This window comes from Phyllobates terribilis, unplaced genomic scaffold, assembly GCF_046119375.1.
Source record: "Phyllobates terribilis strain yellow unplaced genomic scaffold, ASM4611937v1 Scaffold_1__5_contigs__length_1240528914, whole genome shotgun sequence".
NCBI lineage: Eukaryota > Metazoa > Chordata > Amphibia > Anura > Dendrobatidae > Phyllobates > Phyllobates terribilis.
The window spans coordinates 843,561,299-843,570,188 of NW_027362761.1; positions in this window are offsets into that span (position 1 = coordinate 843,561,299).

Here is an 8,890-nt window from a genome sequence, read left to right on the forward strand (position 1 = left end):
CAAGTCATGGGTCTTGCAACAGGATAATGACCCAAAACACACAGCTAAAAACACCCAAGAATGGCTAAGAGGAAAACATTGGGCTATTCTGAAGTGGCCTTCTATGAGCCCTGACCTAAATCCTATTGAGCATCTTTGGAAAGAGCTGAAACATGCCGTCTGGAAAAGGCAACCTTCAAACACGAGACAACTGGAGCAGTTTGCTCATGAGGAGTGGGCCAAAATACCTGTCGAGAGGTGCAGAAGTCTCATTGACAGTTACAGGAATTGTTTGATTGTAGTGATTGCCTCAAAAAGTTGTTCAACAAAATATTAAGTTAAGGGTACCATCATTTCTGTCCAGGCCTATTTCAGGAGTTTAATTTTTTTAAAAATTCTGTGGAAGCAGTGTTGAAAAGCAATGTCTGACTTTCATTTGTTCATTTTCATAGATTTTTAATTTATTATTACTTTTGTCAGATTCAAGTTATTTCTGTGACCATTGTGGGTTGTTCTTTAATTAAACGAGGGGTACCAACAATTTTGACCACGTGTGTGTATATATATATATGTATATACACTGCTCAAAAAAATAAAGGGAACACTTAAACAACAGAATATAACTCCAAGTGAATCAAACTTCTTTGAAATCAAACTATCCACTTAGGAAGCAACACTGATTGACAATCAATTTCACATGCTGTTGTGCAAATGGAGTAGACAATAGATGGATATTATTGGCAATTATCAAGACACACACAATAAAGGAGTGTTTCTGCAGGTGGGGACGACAGACTACATCTCAGTACCAATGCTTTCTGGCTGATGTTTTGGTCACTTTTGAATGTTGGTTGTGCTTTCATACTCGTGGCAGCATGAGACGGACTCTACAACCCACAAAAGTTGCTCAGGTAGTGCAGCTCATCCAGGATGGCACATCAATGCGAGCTGTGGCAAGAAGATTTGCTGTGTCTGTCAGCGTAGTGTCCAAAGGCTGGAGGCGCTACCAGGAAACAGGCCAGTTCACCAGGAGACATGGAGGGGGCCGTAGGAGGGCAACAACCCAGCAGTAGGACAGTTACCTCTGCCTTTGTGCAAAGATGAACAGGAGGAGCACTGCCAGAGCCCTGCAAAATGACCTCCAGCAGGCCACATATGTGCATGTGTCTGCACTAACGGTTAGAAACCAACTCCATGAGGGTGTATGAGGACCCGATGTCCACAGATGGGGGTTATGCTCACAGCCCAACACCGTGCAGGACTCTTGGCATTTGCCACAGAACACCACGATTGGCAAAGTCGCCACTGACGCCCTGTGTTCTTCACAGTTGAAAGCAGGTTCACACTGAGCACATGTGACAGACGTGACAGAGTTTGGAGACGCCATGGAGAGCGATCTGCTGCCTGCAATATCCTTCAGCATGACCGGTTTGGCAGTGGGTCAGTAATGGTGTGGGGTGGCATTTCTTTGGAGGGCCGCACAGACCTCCATGTGCTCGCCAGAGGTAGCCTGACTGCCATTAGGTACCGAGGTGAGCTCCTCAGACCCCTTGTGAGACTATATGCTTGTGCGGTTGGCCCTGGGTTCCTCCTAATGCAGGACAATGCCAGACCTCATGTGGCTGGAGTGCGTCAGCAGTTCCTGTAAGATGGAGGCATTGAAGCTATGGACTGGCCGCCCGTTCCCCAGACCTGAATCCGATTGAGCACATCTGGGACATCATGTCTCGCTCCATCCACCAACGTCATGTTGCACCACAGACTGTCCAGGAGTTGGCAGATGCTTTAGTGCAGGTCTGGGTGGGGATCCCACAGGAGATCATCCGCAACCTCATCAGGAGCCTGCCCAGGCGTTGCAGGAAGGTCATACAGGCATGTGGAGGCCACACACAACACTGAGCCTCATTTTGACTTGTTTTATGGACATTAGATCAAAGTTGGATCAGCCTGTAGTGTGCTTTTCCACTTTAATTTTGGGGGTGACTCCAAATCCAGGCCTCCATTGGTTAATAAATTTGATTTCCATTGATGATTTTTGTGTGATTTTATTTTCAGCACAGTCAACTTTGTACAGAACCAAGTATTCAATGAGAATATTTCATTCATTCAGATTTAGGATGTGTTATTTTTGAGTGTTCCCTTTATTTTTTTGAGCAGTGTATATATTGCAAGGGGGTTGGTACTCACTCAGCCGCTTTCAAGGTAATCACAGGAGTCAGTTTCTTTAAAAATGTCCAAGGTGGGTTTATTCGGACCCCGTCCTGGAAAACATATGGACCAACTCCCGGGCTATACACTTGGAGGAGGAGTTTCGTAGTGGCACGGCCTCTGGATACCGCGTAGCATAGTCCAGTATGACCAGGATGTACTGATGTCCTCTGGCAGACTTGAGCCATGGCAATGCGCTCGAAAGGGATCTCAATGACAGGCAGAGGCACTAAAGGGCTACGGAAGTAAGCCACCGGGGAGGTCAGCTGACAGGTGGGACACGACCTACAATAACTCACAATCTCTCAGTGACATCTGGGCCAGTAGAACTTCTGGAGGATCCTTTCCTGGGTTTTTTCTACCCCCAGATGACCACCCAAGACATGCGCATGGGCCATATCTAACACTCTGCGTCTGTACGTCCCTGGCACTAGTAACTGCTCAATTTCCTCCCCTCTGAGTTGGCGACCCGATATAGGTCCTCTCCATTTACAGCAAAGTGCGGATATTGGGTGTCAGCCCCAGGCTCCTGAGCAATACCATTAAGAACAGTTACATTATTAAATGCCCCTTTTAGAGTTAAGTCTCTGAGCTATGCGGTTTCAAAGATTCCCCCGGACACCTCCAGCTCAGGGATGTTTGTCTCCGGGGATGCTGCCTCACCCTCATCCCCAGCAAGCACACAAAATGGAAACTCGTCGGCTGCGGGCTGCGATGAGATTTCTTCAGGGCCGACTTGGTTGTTGCCCTGACAACCCGGCTTCCTCTGACTCTCCCACAAGTCCCAAAACAAGGCAAATTCAGGCCCTATTATTACAGGGTGCAACAAGTCTTTGGCTACGCCGACCTCATGGGACTCGAGGCCACAGTGTGCGTCTATGACTACTCGGGCCACAGGGTAGTCCTTGGCATCCCCATAGATACAATGGACGCCGACCTTTCTCCCTGGAACCAGCTGATGAGGAACTGTGGCCCTCACTAGAGTTACTAAACTCCCCGAGTCTAATAGAGCAGTCACTTGCATACCATTCACCGACACGAGGCATACCTGTGGTCCCTCACCTGATTGAGAGACAGCACTGCAGGTAGGATATGCAGAGTATGAACAGTGCCGTCCTGCGCTGCAGTCCATTGGCTCAGTTGTCATGGGGCACCGGGTGGCTATGTGACCTGGGGTATGACATCTCCAACATACTATGTTAAGGGGCGGGACCTTTGGCAGCAACTCAGACCCCTCCTGGGCTTTAGGGCGCCCCCCAGATGTGGCTCTAGTTCCCCTCTTTTGGGTGTCCACCCCCTTTTGGGAAACGCAGTATGTAGATGCTACGACCCCGGGCTTTCCAAAAGGAACTTTCCACCGCCTGGTACCTTTCCACCAACCCCACCAGGTTATCGGCATTATGGGGATCTCCCTGGGCGACCCAGGCTTGCACCGACCTCGGAAGGGAGTGGATGAACCTGTCTATGACGACCCTTTCCACCATCCGTGCTGGGGAGGAAGATTCAGGTTGCAACCACTTTTGAATCAGGTGTAGGAGGTCGAACATTTGGGACCGAGGAGGTTTGTCACTGCAATAGGCCCAGCGGTGCACACGTTGCGCCCTGACAGTCAGAGTTACTCCCAAGCGCGCCAAATTTTCTGTTTTTAATTTAGCGTACTCCTTTGTATCCCGCAGGGCCAAGTCATAATAGGCTTTCTGCGGCTCGCCCGTTAAATATGGCGCCAGCACCTCCACCCACTGCTCCGGAGGCAATCTCTCCCACTCCGCCACCCTCTCAAAGACCGTCAGAAACGCCTTGACGTCATCACCCTTAGTCATCTTTTCCAAGGCTCTCCTTACGGTCTTCCTGATGTGCAAATCATCACCTGGAGTTGGGGAAGGGGCGGCCTCTCTGCTGCGAACTTCCCCCGCTAGAAGTTCCATCTGCTTTTGTTGCTGCTGAATCTGCTGCATCAGGAGTTTATTAGTCACTTGCTACATCTGTTGCTGCTCCCGGTGCTGCTGTTGCAGGCTCTGCTGGCTGTGCAAGTGCTGTTGATGTTGCTGCTGTTGGATTTGCAGCAAGTGTTTAAGTAGTTCCTCCATGCTGCCAAACATCTCTGACTGGCTGGCGGCCTTTACCCAGGACATCCACGATCTCTGTGGCAGGTACACTTTTTCCTGGAATCTTGCCCACACTTCTAGCACCAATTGTAAGGGGGTTAGTACTCATTCCGCTTTCAAGGTAATCAAAAGAGTCAGTTTCTTTAAAAATGTCCAAGGTGGGTTTATTCGGACTTTATAAACCGCACTCTCCAGGTAATTAAATATAGCCTTGCCTGGCACAAAGTAACAAAACAAGCAAAACAGTCCATACAGTGCTGCGGGTTTGTCCGTTACTAGTCAGTGTCCTGTGGCACAGACACGCTGGAGGTCTTCACACCTCCAGCCACAGACACTGAATGAGACACTTGGTCTCCATTTTACACACACGCCCTGGGGGTGTGGATATGTGAGCAGCCAATCCCACCCGTCTCTAATGACTGCTCATAAAAACCGGCCCTGATACGCCCAATTAACCCTCTCGGCACTATGTGTGCTGGAGCATGCTTTACCGGTTTTAGATCACTGAAGCTGCCAACCTCAGCGATACATATCTCCCGTCAAGGACATCTTATTATATATATAGTACGGACCAAAAGGTTGGACACACCTTCTCATTTAAAGATTTTTCTGTATTTTCATGACTATGAAAATTGTACATTCACACTGAAGGCATCAAAACTATGAATTAATACATGTGGAATTATATACTTAACAAAAAAGTGTGAAACAACTGAAAATATGTCTTATATTCTAGGTTCTTCAAAGTAGCCACCTTTTGCTTTGATGACTGCTTTGCACTCTCTTGGCATTCTCTTGATGAGCTTCAAGAGGTAGTCACCGGAAATGGTTTTCACTTCACAGGTGTGCCCTGTCAGGTTTAATAAGTGGGATTTCTTGCCTTATAAATGGGGCTGGGACCATCAGTTGTGTTGTGCAGAAGTCTGGTGGATACACAGCTGATAGTCCTACTGAATAGACTGTTAGTATTCAGACCTGCAAAGGGTCTGAATACTTATGACCATGTGATATTTCAGCTTTTTTTTTAATAAATATGCAAAAATTTCTACATTTCTGTTTTTTTTTCAGTCAAGATGGGGTGCAGAGTGTACTTTAATGAGAAAAAAAAATAACTAGAATTAGAATTTACCAAATGGCTGCAATGAAGCAAAGAGTGAAAAATGTAAAGGGGTCTGAATACATTCCCTACCCACTGTATATATACAGTTGGTCAAAATTGTTGTTACCCCTCAAAAGCCCAGGGCGCACCAATACGTACCTGCACCCTGGGCTTTAAGAGCCGGGATTGGGGATGAGGGGTGCCACGCATGCCGGGATTGGGGATGAGGGGTGCCACGCATGCCGGGATTGGGGATGAGGGGTGCCACGCATGCCGGGATTGGGGATGAGGGGTGCCACGCATGCCGGGATTGGGGATGATAGGTGCCACGCATGCCGGAATTGGGGATGAGGGATGGAGTGCCATGCATACCGGGATGAGGGATGGGGTACCATGCATACCAGGATGAGGGATACCATACACACCAGGATAGTGATGAGGGGTGCCATACATACCAGGATAGGGATGAGGGGTGCCACGCATACCAGGATTGGGTGGTGAGGGGTGCCACGCATACCAGGATTGGGCGGTGAGGGGTGCCACGCATACCAGGATTGGGGGGTGAGGGGTGCCACGCATACCAGGATTGGCGGGTGAGGGGTAACACGCATACCAGGATTGGGGGGTGAGGGGTAACATGCATACCAGGATAGGGGGGTGAGGGGTAACACGCATACCAGGATTGGGGGGTGAGGGGTAACACGCATACCAGGATTGGGGGGTGAGGGGACCATGCATACTGGGATTGGGGGTGAGGGGTGCCACGCATACCGGGATTGGGGATGAGGGGTGCCACGCATACCGGGATTGGGGATGAGGGGTGCCACGCATACCAGGATGAGGGGTGAGGGGTGCCACGCATACTGGGATTGGGGGTGAGTAGTGCCACGCTTACCGGGATTTGGGGTGAGGGGTGCAAGGCATATCGGGATTGGGGATGAGGGGTGCCAGGCATACTGGGATTGGGGATGAGGAGTGCCATTCATACCGGGATTGGGGATGAGGGGTGCCATGCATACCGGGATTGGGAATGAGGGATGGGGTGCCATGCTTACCAGGATGAGGGATACCATACACACCAGGATAAGGATGAGGGGTGCCACGCATACCGGGATTGAGGGTGAGGGGGGCCACGCATACTGGGATTGGGGGTGAGGGGTGCCACGCATACCGGGATGAGGGGTGCCACGCATACCGGGATTGGGGGTGAGGGGTGCCACGCATACCGGGATTCAAATAGCGAGCACTTGCACACAAGACTAATGACAACTTATTCAATATGATGACCTAATGTTATCAAATTCTGTGTCGTACCTTTGGTTCAAAATGTTCACTATATCCCTTGATAAAATCCTTGAGGGGTCTAGTTTCCAAAATGGGGTCACTTGTGAGTGGTTTCCACTATTTAAGCACATCAGGAGCTCTCCAAACGCGACATGGCGTCCGCTCTCAATTCCAGACAATTTTGCGTTCAAAAAGTCACACAGTGCTCCTTCCCTTCTGAACTGTGCCGTGAGCCCAAACACTGTATTTTCCCGACATATGGGGTATTGGCATACTCAGGAGGAATTGCACAAAAGTTTTTGGGGTCCATTTTCTCCTCTTACCCTTGTGAAAAAAAAAATTGGGGCTAAAACATAATTTCTGTGGAAAAAGTTTGATTTTTTTATTTTCACGGGTCCATGTTATAAACTTCTTTAAAGCATTTTGGGGGTTCAGGGTGCTCACCACACATAGGTTCCCTGAGGGGTCTAGTTTCCAAAATGGTTGTCACTTGTGGGGGTTTTCCACTGTTTAGGCACATCAGGGGCACATCCACTAATTATTCAAGCAAATTTTACATTCAAAAAGTCAGTTGGTGCTCCTTCCCTTCCGACCCCTGCCGTATGCCCAAGCAGTGGTTTTCCCCCACATATTTTGTGGGAAAAATGTGAAAATTTTATTTTCACGGCTCCATGTTATAAACTTCTGTGAAGCATCTGGGGGTTCAAGGTGCTCACTATACATCTAGATAAGTTCCCTGAGGGGTCTAGTTTCCAAAATGGTGTTGCTTGTGGGGGGTTTCCACTGTTTAGGTACATCAGGGGCTCTCGAAACGCAACATAGAGTCGGTAAAATTTGCTTGAATAATTAGCATTCAAAAAGTCAAATGGCACTCCTTCCCTTCCGAACCCTGCCATGTGCCCAAACAGTGGTTTTCCCCCACATAATATGGGGTATCTGCTTACTCAGGAGAAATTGCACAACATGGTGCAATTTCTCCTGTTACCCTTATGAATATGCAAAATTGGGGGCTGAAAAACATTTTTGTGGGAAAAATGTGAAAATTTTATTTTTACGGCTCAATGTTATAAACTTCTGTAAAGCACCTGGGGGTTCAAGGTGCTTCCCACACATCTAGATAAGTTCCCTGAGGGGGTCTAGTTTCCAAAATGGTGTCACTTGTGGGGGGTTTCCACTGTTTAGGCACATCAGGGGCTCCCCAAACGCAACATGACGTCCGCTAATTATTCAAGCAAACTTTGCATTCAAAAAGTGAAATGGCGCTCCTTCCCTTCTGAACCCTGCCGTGCGCCCAAACAGTGGTCTTTCCCCACATATGGGGTATCTGCATGCTCAGGGGAAATAGAACAACAAATTTTGCGGTCCATTTTTTCCTGTTACCCCTGCGAAAATAAAAAAAATTGGGTCTAAAATAACATTTTTGTGAAAAAAGTTAAATGTTAATTTTTTTCTTCCACATTCCAAAAATTCCTGTGAAGCACCTGAAGGGTTAATAAAGTTCTTGAAAGTGGTTTTGAGCACCTTGAGGGGTGCAGTTTTGAGAATGGTGTCACTTTTGGGTATTTTCTGTCATAAAGACCCCTCAAAGTGACTTCAAATATGATGTGGTCCCTAAAAAAATGGTTTTGTAAATTTTGTTGGAAAAATTAGAAATAGCTGGTCAACTTTTAACCCTTATAGCTCCCTAATAAAAAAAATGTTGGTTCAAAAATTGTGCTGATGTAAAGTAGACATGTAGGAAATGTTATTTATTAACTATTTTGTGTGACATAAAAAGGGAATAACAATAAAAATTTTGAAAATTGCTAAATTTTCAAAATTTTCGCCAAATTTCCATTTTTTTTCACAAATAAACGCAAGTAATATCGAAGAAATTTTACCACAATCATGAAGTACAATATGTCACGAAAAAAACATCTCAGAATCAGGGGGATTTGTTGATGTGTTCCAGTGTAATTACCTCATAAACTGACAGTGGTTAGAAATGTAAAAATTGGCCTGGTCATTAACGTGCAAACCACCTTGGGGGGTAAAGGGGTTAATGATAGGAAAACCCACAATGGTCACAGAAATAACTTGTATCTGACAAAAGTAATAAATTAAAAATCTATGAAAATGAACAAATGAAAGTCAGTCATTGCTTTTCAACCCTGCTTCCACAGAATTTAAAATAAGTTGTGCCCACTAATTAGCACAGGTGTCTACAATCTTGTAA